The following is a 14,586-nucleotide window of genomic DNA, read 5'->3' on the forward strand; positions in this document are numbered from 1 at the left end:
GATGCAGGGCTAGCCTGTGGAAAGAGCGGCTGTACACTGGCTAAAGCAGGGCTGGAACTGACAACAATCTTGTCAGAGGAAATAACACCAAGGCATATCAATATATGCACATGAATGCATATATTTTTGGCCTTCAGTTGTTTCGCCTTGGCAGCAATTGTTTTGTAATCCTTGGAACAACATTTGAAGGAATCATCCCGGGCTGAGTTGCTCGAAGCATGGTTAGCCCTATACATTGGTTAAGCGGTATTAAAACCTATAGGTTGTCATGGTATTTAACCCGGGTTAGCGCTAACCATGCTTCGAGCAACTGGGCCCTGAACTTTAACATGGCAATACCCGGCAGGATTATTTGCTGTTACTGGTCCAAATACACAAAACGTTCTAGGAGACACTTGGACGGCTAATGGTAGGTCACCAGATAATCCCTCCAGCCTCAACTCCTCACTCTTGACCGTCTCACCACCCTGGTATGCCTTCAAATTGGGGAATTAGCCAAAAACTTATTTTGTGGGTTAACAGCTGACTCAATGCTCTTTATGTGCTCGCAGGTGAATAGATCAGAGGCATTGCTGTTAACCATAACTGCACGGGTTTCTTTACACTTCTGGCTTAAACAAACAACACTTGGCCTGTCTTTCGTCAGATCCTTGATAACAAGACACCTGTCATCGTGAGTACTCGTTTTACAAGAATACACACTCCATGGCCCAACAACAATGGAGGAACACAGCGGAATGTCCAATTTGGGCCTCTTAGGATGTTTTGGGACAAAAGTACCTCCCAGCAAAAATCCACAACTACTACAAAGTTCTGGTCTGTAACGATTGGTGTATGTGGCAAGACAATTTGGGCATTTTCCTTTTCCTCGTTGACAGGATGCCTAATTATTAAGAGAAATAAAAAAAATTACATCATTCCAGGAAATTCGAAGCCATTAATTGGGGGAGTTAGGGAGGGGAGAGTGCTTTCGGTAAGACAAGGACCGAAAAAACAACACTATTAAGTGGTAAGAGAAGGACTTCAAAATGAGCCACTACAAGCATTCAACCACATTGCCTCTGTCATTAACTTTGAAGAGCGTGACAAGAAAATAAATGTTAAGATGTCATAGCTTTAGTTACTGTAATTACAAATTTCTTACCATGGTGGAACAGTCAGGAAGCAAACCAGTTCCTGAAAATAGAAAGGAAAAAAAGTATTAACTGGCAGTAAAGTGAATTAACTCTTGAAAACAATTCTGAGCAAACCAACCATAACATTGCTTAAGTCATTGAAACAAATTATAGGTAAGCCTACATGCACAACGGGAGTCAAGCTGGGAATGTGGCTATCGTGTGAAGTTCTCCACGTAGTAAATTATAGAACTGCCAACTTTTTCTAAGTCAAATGCGGGAGATTTTTGTCTTGTCATGACCGGGATTTCCGAAAATTCAAACGGATTGTAGACATTTGAAAGCTTTTGCGATTATTATAAAGAGCAAAGAATTGAAAACTTTTGCGATTGTTATCAAGAGCAAAGAATTAATACATAACAAATCTGAAATAAAGTGATTGTTTTTTAGAACAGCTCGTCCGGCTTTGTGAGACGGGCGTGAGAAATTGTCCTCGAACGATTCAAACGGATTGTAGACATTTGAAAGCTTTTGCGATTGTTATAAAGAGCAAAGAATTAAAAACTTTTGCGATTCAGTGTTATCAAGAGCAAAGAATTAATACATAACAAATCTGAAATGAAGTGATATTTTTTAGAGCAGCTCGTCCGGCGTTGTGAGTCAGGCGTGAGAAATTGTCCTCGATGCGTGACTGATTGATGTGTTTAGTCCGTAGGCGTGAGACCGCATATGAGAGTTGGCAGGTATACATTTACTATTTATTTTGACTTTCTTGTGTTTCAAACGTCTTGGAAAAAATCAATACTGCGAGAGTATGCGAGACTCAAATATTAAACCGCTGAAATTGGGCTCCCATACTTCTGGAAACACCATTTGATAAATCAGAACATTATATGTACTTACCACAATGGAAGTCTGCAACGCAGATCCACAATGGAAGTTAAGTAGAGCGGATGGATGAAAAAGTAAACGAACCAGCGACCGGAATATAAAAGTAAACCAACCAAAGGAGCGAACCAGCGACCGGAATATACTACCCTACGAGCAGAGTCTCCTTCGATCTTCCTAGATAAGACGCGTACGATCGACGTGACATGCAATAGCCCTTTTCACGGTTAACTCTACTCATTTGAATTACAATGAAATATAGCATGTATGTGAGGCAATTTCGGGCTATTTTGTAGTTTTAGCCCGAAATTGCCTCACATCCACGTTGGATAACATTGTAATGCAAATGAGAAAAATTAACCGTGAAAAGGGCTATTGCGATGTGTTGTGTGATGAATAAAATAACACCATATGATTGGATACCACCTCTGCCACCGATAAGATATAAGAACCAATCATAATCAAGCTTGTGAAGCTGCGACTCTACCGAAAAATTTGTTTTCGGCAAACTTGGGCCAATGAACTGGCCAACTTAAGTTGAAATTATCGGTCATCTAAAAGCGATTTCTTCAATGCGACAGTTTCCTGACTGCTAATTTAATTGGGGATGAGTTCGAGTTCAAATATTAATAGCTGTGTTCATCTTTGCAACCAGAGAGGAACCATAGACGCCAACGGAAAGAGAGTCGGCTTTTTCAATTTTCCGAAAGATCCAAACCTTCGAGCTCAATGGCTACAGAAGATTCGAAGAGACGCTGGAACGAAATTCAAACTGACGGAAATAACAAAAGTTTGCTCACTGCATGTTCGTGAAAGCGAAATCGAAAAAGGTCTTGGAGGAAAGAAGATGAGTGTAGACATCACCACAGTTCCTTCAAAATTTGCATGGCGCACTTCACCGCGAAAGAGACCGCCACTGTGTGCAAGATTTTCACTGAAGAAGAGCAAGCGTCGACTGGAAGAATCATTCACGGTAAGCAGCGACATAACATCCGAAGCGGACGATACAGTTTCTCTCGAAACAGCTGAAATCGTAAATACTGAATCACAAGATTCATGCGAGTCATTATGATTCCAGTTGTTATAAGCTCAAGAGGAAACTGAGCGGTTAGATGAGGAAGTATCAATTTTAAAAGAGAAACTAGGAAATACAGAAGCCAAATTGAGAAATGCCCAGGCAGAAATTAAGCGTCAACTCGAGGAGAACGGAGAATTAAAGTCACGCATGTTTTGCATAGATAATCTGTCTGGAGATGAATCTATTTCGTTTTACACTGGGTTTCCAAAGGAGTATTACAGGTTGATTGTGTCAAACGTAAACATCAATCGAAGAATACTATCTTACTGCTTAGAAACGCAAAAGAGTATATTAATTTCAAAGGTTATTGTGTCAAAAGGATGCATCGATCGAACAATACAAGATTACCGCTTAACGAATTGGGCTATTGTGCGTAAACCTTTGGCGGGATCATCACGGCATTTAAGCCAAAAGCGTAACCCGTCCTTTTTCAGCTCCGATGGATTTTTTCTATTTAAAAAAGAACCGGGATATCGCTTTCCGAAAGGACTAGGGGCATACTTTTACTTGTTTCCTACAATGATCTGGGAGGTTCATCCCAAAACGCCTCGATTCCATGTTTGGCCGCGCGCTCGTCCCAGGTTGGCGGCCATTTGTAAATAAGGCGTATAATGTATTTAACATAAGGGAATTACTATCAGTATAATTAAACGTCACTTGCGTCTTTATTTCTTTACGGTAGGAAACTACGAGATCAACCAAACAAAAAGCTTATTTTTGATAAGTATAACAAATTTTGTTAAGCTGCTCTATAAATATAAAAATTATACAAAATAACACAAATTACTTTAGATAAATAAAGAAAAAAATAAATACATTGGTGACTTTCAGACTCCGCATCAAATTGGAATTTGTAATTAATGTTGGTTCCAGAGCAAAAAGGATTACCAGAGAAACTAAAGAAGGGGCAACGAAGAGAACAACAAAGAGGCGTGTGCTCTTAATACTGCGCTATCTCTGAGGCCCCCGAGAATTACTATCAGTATAATTAAACGTCACTTGCGTCTTTATTTCTTTACGGTAGGAAACTACGAGATCAACCAAACAAAAAGCTTATTTTTGATAAGTATAACAAATTTTGTTAAGCTGCTCTATAAATATAAAAATTATACAAAATAACACAAATTACTTTAGATAAATAAAGAAAAAAAAATACATTGGTGACTTTCAGACTCCGCATCAAATTGGAATTTATAATTAACGTTGGTTCCAGAGCAAAAAGGATTACCAGAGAAACTAAAGAAGGGGCAACGAAGAGAACAACAAAGAGGCGTGTGCTTTTAATACTGCGCTATCTCTGAGGTCCCCGAGAATTACTATCAGTATAATTAAACGTCACTTGCGTCTTTATTTCTTTACGGTAGGAAACTACGAGATCAACCAAACAAAAAGCTTATTTTTGATAAGTATAACAAATTTTGTTAAGCTGCTCTATAAATATAAAAATTATACAAAATAACACAAATTACTTTAGATAAATAAAGAAAAAAAAATACATTGGTGACTTTCAGACTCCGCATCAAATTGGAATTTGTAATTAACGTTGGTTCCAGAGCAAAAAGGATTACCAGAGAAACTAAAGAAGGGGCAACGAAGAGAACAACAAAGAGGCGTGTGCTCTTAATACTGCGCTATCTCTGAGGCCCCCGCCCCTCACCGCTTGCCTGAAAGGTGAATAATTCCAGAAAGTGGAAGGTTATAAAATCAGTACGTGTTTTGATTATATAAAATAAATGAACTTTCTAGTTACAGCTGATGTGTGTAAAAGTGTCTTATTTCTTTCCTGTCCGTGCCCGAGTAGTTTTCTTGGTTAACTTGTCACTTACTTCGAATGTGGCGGTTGATCCAGTTCACGTAAGAGCTCACTAGAACGTATACAGAGAACGTGTTTCCGGGACATGTTCTGCTTGTCACCCACGAGGCCGCTCCACGGACGACCCACCTGCCACCCTCAAGGCACGACAAGGGGCCACCACTGTCACCATTACAGACACTGCTTCCCCTTCCCCAAACGCAAACCATGGAGATGCCGTGCACGGTTGCGCCGTTTCTTCTCCGGCACTCACCAAAGCTGGCCACAGGGGCTGAAGCTTGTTTGAGGAGAGGAGCGAGTTGGTTGTTGTTTGGACTAATGCGTCCCCATCCTGGGTACAGAAAGTGAAAAACCCGTGGTGGATACATGTGAAGATAATTATGAAATGAAAAGAAATTTAGACGAATTAAAGGCAATTGGAGAAATAAGTCTTCATGATTTGTGAAATAGCTTTAGAGAGCTACGTTTTGGGGACAATTTTTAATGAATTTTGAGTTCCCATTCTTCAATCAACAGTTTGGCTGAGTAATGGCTCCCAGGGGTGGAGGATTATTGCTGAATGACGTATCGAATCCCGTTAGACAAAAGATTGAGTCTGAAATAAATATTTTTTCTGATGTTGAGCTTAGACACCCTAGTAAACAACCTGATCGGTTATTTGAGGTATGAAGGAATTCAGACTTAAACGGGAATGTAATCCATGAGAATATCTGTACCGTGATTACAAGCCATATAGGATTTGACCCAGCGGGCCACAGTAGACTGACAGTAGCTCTTGAAAAATCATTTTCCAGGATTACCAGCTGTAACATAGCATTTGGTCCCTATCCTGACGCGTGAACCTTGTGCTGGAAGGCGGATGGTTCCGATTTTACGGCTAAGCCGTGCTGGATGCGTTAGTCTCAAAACTGCAACATCATGACGTAAAAGTGCTCCTCCTGTATTGTGGATGTTTGATGACGCGTGATGGTTGAAATAGTTTGCCGTCACCAGTCCTCCTATGAGCACTTATATTTACATGGGCAATATACGTTAAAGTTGATAAGAGTAAATTAACTCAGGCGATAAATGGAGGACAGAAGCACCTTCATCAAATAAATGAGAAAGTTAGATTAATAATGAAAAAAAAATAAGGTTAATGGCTGACCAACTTGAGTTCACCTCAGGGGACATTTATTAAGGTTGCTGGCTGCTATGTTAATCCCAATGTCTTCTGAAGCTATTCACTTGTATTTCTTGTTTTGTTTTGTTTTGTTTCTTTGTTTGGAGGGGGGGAGGGGAAGGAAGAAAAACTTTGGAATCGGCCTGTTGCCCAAAGAACACGTTTTTCTATAACAATGAGACATGTCCGATATGTATCACGTCCGAGGGCTAAAACGGAAGTCGCGTAGAGCCGGGAAGTATTTGAGAAATGAGTGCTCCCTAACTACGCGACAACCCGTTCGTTCCTGTTCATTGTCGTCTAAACATAAATTGAATGAACTTACCCAGAACCACTGTATACTTATTAGGGTTACTGTTTGTTCCGGAGGCATTGATAAAATTCAAAGTCGCTCCAAAGCTAATGCTCATATAGTGCTGTCGTCTTCTTGGGCCATTAAAGGCCAATCTGGCGCCAATCGAGTGAGGTTCCCAATTGTGAAGTGGTCTAAACATGGTTGTATAGTCATCGCTTTACCGGAGATTAACCAAGCGACAAGAGTGGATACAATTCTGCAATGTGGTGATTTCCATCCCCAGCCTGGACCTCATACTTCCAAATCGAACACTAATGAAGGAAGAGCCATTAGGCTCGCTAAATCGATTAAATCGACTAAATATGTGACCACTGCCCATTTGAATGTTCGCTCGATGGTGTCGTGCGAGAATTTCCATCTTATTAAGCAGACGATATCGTCGAATGAGTGCGATATTTTCACAATTTAATTTCGGAGACTTGGCTGGACCCTTCGAAGACTGAAACTGATATACAAATTTCTGTTTACATTCTATTTAGACAAGACCGCGGAACGCACAAGAGTGGTGGTGGAGTTGTTTTTTTTTTTTTTTTTTTGAGTTTCAAGTTTATTAATCTTTTGTTGTTGTTTATGTTTTCAGTAGTTTGATTTTTTTTTTTTTTGCAACTGTATTATTTATTTTCAAAAACCAACAATATTACAAAAGACATTGGCATGTTCCAGTTACATCAAGCAAACATTTACAGAAAATTGACACATACAACAAAAGTCCTGCCGACAAAAGAGGCGTTTACAGGACAAATAAAATAAAATAAAGTAAAAAAAAAAAATTATCAGTAGCTAAACAGTTTTCTACAGCCGTTTTCTTTATATAGTTTGTTGGCAGCGGTGAATAATAACATTCAAGTTAGATAATAATAAGGACAGTTTGGTAGCTACCTCAATGTACTAGGGAATGGGGACTAAGCTTAGAAAGGTGTGACCCTAATTTTTTTTTTCTTGATTTCTAATTTATATTGAGGAAAGGGAAGAGAGGCTCCCATTTCTTTCGATTTGCCCTTGATTTATAAGACTCAATGTGAAATTGAAATTTGGGAAGCAGAAGGAAGCTTTTTAAAAGTGGGATCTTATTGTTTACCCTGTGACACCATATGAAATACCTTGCTCAAAGAAAGCACAAATTCAGTTGAAGGGCGGAAACGGAGTTGTCGGACCTCAGACCTAAAAAAATGGCCACATCTTTTGAATAATTTCTTGGTATTAACTTGAACCGCTCTAGCCTTTCAACCAAATTATCCCAAAAAAGAGAGACCTTTGGACAGAGCCAAAATAGGTGGGCTAGGTTTGCTGAGGAGCCGCTACAGAAAGAGCAATTCTGGTCTTCTTTAATACCAATTTTGGTTAGAAAAACGTTTGTGGGTAGGATACGGTGAAGAAACCTGTACTGGAAGTTTACGAGTTTTGTGCTTTTGCTACACTTAGCTGCTAGCCCATAAGCGGCTTTCCAATCAGGAGTCCAATTTTCGTCAGAGGGAAAACTGTTGTTCCATTTCAGTTGGCTTTTCACTGGTTAGGTGCTTTTGGTGGAAAGAAGTTTCTTATGCACTAACCTGTTGCCCTTGTCACTTTTAAGAAATGTATGGAGGAAAGAGTCGGGTGTTATTGTGTCACCAGCTTTCTTAGGAAAATGAGCATTGTAATGGTAACGAAGGGCTGATACAAGGCCGAAGTACTTCAATGGCTTTACTTGTATTATGTGAGTGTTAATAAACTCATCGAAAGAGAGAAAATTGTGCGAGTCCTTCATTAGATGAGCTATCTTGGTAATTCCATGAAGAGAGATTTGTTTTTTGAAAGCCGGGCTTTGTCTTCAATCCTAATTAACGAATTGTGCCGTATAGGTTGCTCAAGGAATTGTTGCTTCGTTTTTATATGTTTATAGAAATTGACTTCTGACCAAATTTCCAGAAGTTCCTGTAGAAATGGGTCTTGCACCGTTATTGTCTTTCGAGTATCACTTTTATTTAGATTACCAATGAACACTGATTTTCCTCCATATTTTCGAAGTTCAAGTTCGAAAAACTCTTTCCATTTTCCATGATTAGAATCATCAAGATATTTTTTAATCCAGTTAGTCTTAAGCGACTTGTTAAACAGCGTTATGTCGACCATTTTTAAACCTCCTTTGTCGTAGTCGTTTATCATCACGTTTCGTTTGATCTTGTCCCCTTTATTATTCCACAGAAAACTGTAGAAAAGGTCATTTATCTCACTTATGATTCTGTGGTTTGTCACGAGTGGAGCTAGGATATACGTAAGCTGTGATGCGGCTAAGCTTTTGATAACTAGGATTTTTCCAAGTAGAGTAAATCGTCGATATTTCCAGCAGCTTAGTACGTTTCTGATCTTATCCACTTTTTCTCGAAAGTTTAAATTTAGCATGATATTGTGATTAGTAGAGATCCAAACACCAAGCACTTTGACTTTATTTTCAGGCCATCTAACATTTCTCTCTGGAAAGAGTTTTTTATTCTTTCCCGCCATTGATCCAATCCATAAGGCTTCGGTCTTTGTGTTGCCGCGGTCAAGTCAGAGACCAGACACACTGCCAAACTTTTCAAGAGTATCAAGAGTGGCAGATAAAGAATTTCTAGTTCCATTAAGGATAAATGTTGTGTCGTCTGCATACTGACTTATTTTAATTTCTGTATTGTTAACAGAGATCCCTTTAATATTATCGTTGGATCTTATTGCTTTGGCTAAGATCTCCGCCGAAAGTATGAAGAGATATGGAGGGAGAGGGCATCCTTGCCTAACCCCTCTTTGTAATTCAAAGAAACTGCTTGACCACCCATTATTCAGAACACAGCTTTCAATGTTTTTGTAAAAAGTTTTAAACCAATGTATTAAAGAGGGTCCAAAACCAAAGTATTGGAGCGTGCGCTCGATAAAAAGCCATTCCAGCGAGTCGAAGGCCTTTTCGAAATCTATGAAAAGTAGTAGACCTAGTATATTTTTTTCTGAAGCATACTTGATAATACAATCTATCAGCCGTATGTTTTCTCCAATGAATCTTCCTTTAAGAAAGCCAGTTTGATCATTGTTAATAAGTCTTGGAATAACAGTCTTTATCCGGTTTGCTATGGCTTTTGCAGCTATTTTGTAATCACAGTTCAGAAGAGTTAGTGGGCGCCAATTTTTTAAAAAGTATGATTCGCAATCTTTCTTTGGTATAAGTTTAATAATACCTCGTCTCTGTGTGATCGAGAGCATTCCTGAGTCGTAAGCGTAGTTTCAAGCACTAATTAAAAAGGGGACAGGTCTGTCCAAAATATTTTGTAAAAATCAGCAGGGAGGCCATCCGTCCCGGGGGTTTTGTCGGGTTCCATGTTTTTTAAAGCCTCGAGACACTCTTTTTCCGTTAATAGGCCCTCACAGCTCACTGATTCATTGTCGTTCAGGACAGTTTCATTCTCGGGCTCGAAAAAATTGTTTTCTGGTAGTTTTTGGTTTATGCGTGACGAATAAAGCTCTGAAAAGTAAGTTTCGCACTCAGCTAGGATGTCTTTATCTAAGGTGAAAAATTCATGTTCACTAATTTTAAGCTGACTTATTGTGCTGAGTCTAAAATGCCTTTTCCCAAGGTTAAGAAAATATTCCGTGCTTTTTTCGCCCTCGTTGTACCATTTAGCTTTACACCTTAAAATTGCGCCTTGGGTGCGCCTTCGGATTATCTGCTCTAATTCACTTTATCAAGATTCAAGTTGCTCTGTTAAGTTCGTTTTCTGATGTGCGCTGGCTGGAAGATCTTCAAGTTCTCTTTCCAGTAAAGCGATTTGCTCTTCTAGTTCGAGTTCTTTATGTATAATGTTACGTTTTTTGGCCGCTGCGAAGCTAAGAGATTTCTCTCGGACTTTAAGTTTAATCATGTCCAAAGTAAGGCAGGGTTCATCATTTCATCGTTTTCGTATTCTTGTTTTGTTTGTCTGATGGTCCGCTTTATCAAGTCGATGTAATCAGCGTGGACTAAGAGTGATGTGTTAAGTTTCCAGAACCCACGTCCCCTAGGGTTTGAGTGTAAGGAGATATTTAATGTAATCAAGGAATGGTCTGTTTTAAGGCCCGGAAGGATATCTGCTGAACTGACGATGTCCAAAAGACTTTGACTTACAAGGAAGAAATCGAGTCTACAGTGAATCTCAGGTCGTGATCGACGCCACGTATACCTTCTGGCTTCTTGATTTAAGATTCTCCAAGCGTCTACAAGGTCAAGATTTTCGCATATGTTACAGACAGTATTTTTAGCGTTCTGGTGTGCTTTTGCAAGGCCACCTTGTTTATCCCTCTCTATATCTAGGACAAGGTTGAAGTCCCCTCCCAGTATGATTTCGTTATCTTGAAAGTCTAAGAGGTGATCAGACAAAGCTTTAAAAAAAGTTGGATCGTCTTCATTTGGGGCATATACGTTCGCTAAAGTTATAAATTTTCCATTGGATTTAAATTCACAAATTATATAGCGGCCCAGACTATCTATATAAGATTTCATGATTTGGGGGTCAAAGTTGTTGTTAAAAAGGATACCTACACCTGCCTTGTTGCTTGAAAAAGTGCTAAAAAGGCTTTTGTAACCCCATTCAGCGGCCCAAAAGTGTGACATTTCTTCCGAACAATGCGTTTCTTGTAACAGATAAATGGCTAATTTCTTTGATCTCAACCAATTAAAAATGTCTCTTCTTTTGGCGCTATTCCTTAGGCCCCGTACATTGAGAGAAGCTACCGTAATTACATTGTTATCGATTTTTGTATTGAGATAAAACTGACGAAATATAGTGATCCACTGCGTTGCTCGATTGTTTGATTATAATAGCGTTTTGGCTGTACGGCTGTAATTTTTATTGCAGTTGTAAAAATAAATTTTAAAGAGCTGGCCAGTTGGTTGTACGCGGTTAAAATATGACAAATTATATAAATGGCTTGCCCTCGATGACTGAAATATGTTTGCACGGAGTCTAAATAAAAAACCAAAAGAATAACATCAAAACAAAAAAAAGAAGACAATGACGAACAAATTCAGAGCGCGTAAAATTAAGCTTAAACAGATAAACAAACAACTCGGCTAATTAAAATAGAAAAGGTGGAAAAACAAAAACAGAAAAAAATATATAGAATGTACATAAAATCCCTTAATCGGTTTGAGTTGTAAGTGGCAAGCGGGCACTGAAAACTTGTTGGGCAGCTAGACCGCCCGCCTCAAAAAAAGAATAATTAATTTTAGAGAGAACTAAAGAACAACACAGTTACTCATCATTCTGTGGCATCCAGTGGTTTTCCTCAAGGCCAGAAGTCACCATTGATATACAGCTTATCCGGCTGGCTTCCGCTGAACGAAGCTCTCATGCCATTTCGCCGTGCCTCCTTAAATACTGCCATCTGATCCTTTCTGCGCTTGATGATTTCCCGAGGAAGATCGCGGACATCTTTTTTTTTTTTTTTTTTATTTGCAAGAAAACACACAGTTACATACAATAATAAACTAGACAGTACTTACGCACTTACACTTTGTACAATATTACAATTAGCTTACGCACTCGCTGGCCCGCTAACACACCATTCACAACACTCACTCACTCATCTCATGCTCTCATGCACTCACTCACAAAAAATTCAAAGTCACACCCGTACAAGTCATATATATATTAAATAGGTCTAAGTATTGTCCATTTCTTTTTAAATATGTCTAATGTATTATTTTTCGTACAAATAAATTTCTCTGTGTCATACTTTAACGATACTTTAAATTTGTAACCACCTATATTCGGAAGTTCGTTATTTCTTCTACACCCCCATAAATAAATTTTTCCTATAAGTAACAGGTAATTTAGTAAGGGGCATTCTGGTGTTAGAACACCGATTAAAATATCTCTCAACTCAAGATGTATTTGTTGTTTTGTCAGGGATAAGTAATATAATTCAAAGTCTTTCCAGAATCTAAGTTTTCAATTTGAAGCAAAGTATGCAACTTCCTGAAGAATTGGACAGATTCTTTATCTTTGTTTGGTGCATAAATATTGACGAGTACATACACTTTGTCGTCAACTTTAATTTTAGAAATAATAAAACGCCCCATTCATTTTTCCATTGTATTTCTGTTGTTTTGTTTGAGTGCGTTTCTTGTAAAAAAATCACATATGCGCTCTTTCTGCGACACCAGGTGAAAATTGTACGTCTTTTTTTGAAGTTGCTAATTCTCCTTACATTCAGAGACATTATTTTTAAAGTAGCTGACATGTTCTACCTGCGTAAACAATGAATTCCATATATAAGAACTGAAATTCCGAATAAACAGCTGAGGGTTGAAGGACTTACGAACTTCCGTAAAAAATATATTCCTGATTGTTTTGAAGTAAATACAAAAGAAATCATTCTTCGCTTAATACTCAACAGTGTGAACTTTGCAAACAAACATCCCACTAAACTAAGACTGACTAAAATACAACCGCAAAAGACATATAAAGCAACACACACATTACTCCTCTCTAAGAATGCAAGATGGAATAATATAAACTCCATCCAACATTCAGAACTCCGTCGAAGTTGTTAGCCCCTTATTCCAATTGAAACACTTTAGGCCCGCCAAATCAAAATTCTCTTAACATCATTTTATGTAAACATTAGAAATCGCAACCGACAGAGCGCAATCAAAAGCGCATTCTCTAGCCAAACGGAAATTTACATTGGGACAAATTTACCATTTATATAGAGCTTGTCCGGTTCTGCTTTGCTAAAAGATGCCTTCATACCGTTCTTTTTGGCCTCCTTTAACTTCTTGATTTGTTTACGTCGGCGCTCAATAATCTCCTGAGGATAATCTTCCAGAACTTTAATCTCGGAATCTTGCAGGTGAAAAGAAGCTCTCAATACCATCTCGCGATCCTGGTAGCGGAGAAATCTTGCTATAATCGGTCTTGCCTTTCCAGCGGTAGGTTTCCCCAGACGATGTACTCTCTGCAATTCTATCTTCTTTTCTGGGTTTTCAAGTCCAAGGTTATTCTCCAGAAATTCAAATAAAATGTTACGTGTGTCAATCGCTTCGCTGCCTTCTTCATTACTCTTTGTTTCCCTTTCAGCCAGACCAAAGAATTTCACATTTTCTCTACGACTGTAGGCTTCTGCATAGAGTTGCTGCGTATGCAGGTCTTCTTTAGCTGTTTCGAGAAACTTTATTTGCAATTTTAAGCCTTCCAATTCTGTATTCATCCATTGTAAACCGTCATCCATCTCCTTCAGATTCTTCTCAGTAACACGTGCGCCATCTTTCAGCTTCGATACGTCGCTTTCCACTATAGTCATCTTTGCACAAAGATTGTTTGAGGTGGTTTCAATGCCGTCTAGCTTATTCAGCTTAACTAGTATTTCGTCGAGCTTCTCTGTCCACTTCTCCGACATATCTACGGCAAGCGGTGATTCGGGCGCTCCTTCCAAAACTTCTTGGACTTCGCCTTCGTGTTCAGCGTGCGTCGAGTTCTTGAGTCGCTTATCTAACGGAGAGCTTGATTCCAACCCGCTAGAATCACTTCGTTGGGTTAATGTACGTTTTTGAGTAACAGATTTCGTTGGTAGCTTTAGAGTGACAGCAATATCATCCATAGACGGGCAACATTTAGTTTACAATCAGCTAACAAGTGCGGAGCTCTTACGGACACGTCTGTTTTGTTATACATACTCATACATTTTTTTCAGATCGCGGAACATCTGGAAGTTGCTTCCCTCAAGGCGCCGTCCCAAGGCGAATATTTCTTCTACATCTTTGAAACGAAGGAACCTGGCAATGATAGGTCGCGCATCTGTATCATTATTTCTTCGGCTAAGACGGTGTACACGTTGAATTTCGACAGTGTGGGCGTTTCGAAAACCAAGTTTTTTTTTCCATGAACCTTCTAAGGATTTCTTCGGTGTCTTCTTTGCGTTCTTCTCGAATGTTAAAGAATTTAATGTCTCGCGCCTGGAGTAAAATTTGAGGTACAGATTCTTTGATATGAGGTTTTTTATTTGGTCACTAAGCAGCCCTTCTCTCTCCAGCATTGAAGTAATTTTTTTATTCTGCTCGTCAAGCTTTTTCGATAAATCTTCCTTGTATTCTTTGCATTTGTCACCGTTGAAACTGCATGATTTCTGGAGTTCGGCGATATCTTTCTTAGCTGTTGCTTGAAAATCTTCCAGTTTCGCAGTCCTGAC

At 38.9% G+C, this 14,586-nt stretch overlaps 1 long non-coding RNA gene and 2 pseudogenes across 1 annotated transcript in view; 1 reads left to right on the plus strand and 2 right to left on the minus strand.

Annotated features, from left to right (window-relative positions):
- LOC146483249 (uncharacterized) overlaps positions 1 to 14,586 on the plus strand; it is a 333,500-nt gene that overhangs the window by 242,530 nt on the left and 76,384 nt on the right. The gene's annotated exons all lie outside the window — the stretch shown is intronic.
- LOC146483270 (chymotrypsin-like protease CTRL-1) lies at positions 4,900 to 6,466 on the minus strand (annotated as a pseudogene).
- LOC146483271 (uncharacterized) overlaps positions 14,065 to 14,586 on the minus strand; it is an 838-nt pseudogene continuing 316 nt past the window's right edge.

The sequence above is a fragment of the Pavona decussata genome, unplaced genomic scaffold (assembly GCF_977016875.1).
Source record: "Pavona decussata unplaced genomic scaffold, jaPavDecu1.1 SCAFFOLD_40, whole genome shotgun sequence".
Classification (NCBI taxonomy): domain Eukaryota; kingdom Metazoa; phylum Cnidaria; class Anthozoa; order Scleractinia; family Agariciidae; genus Pavona; species Pavona decussata.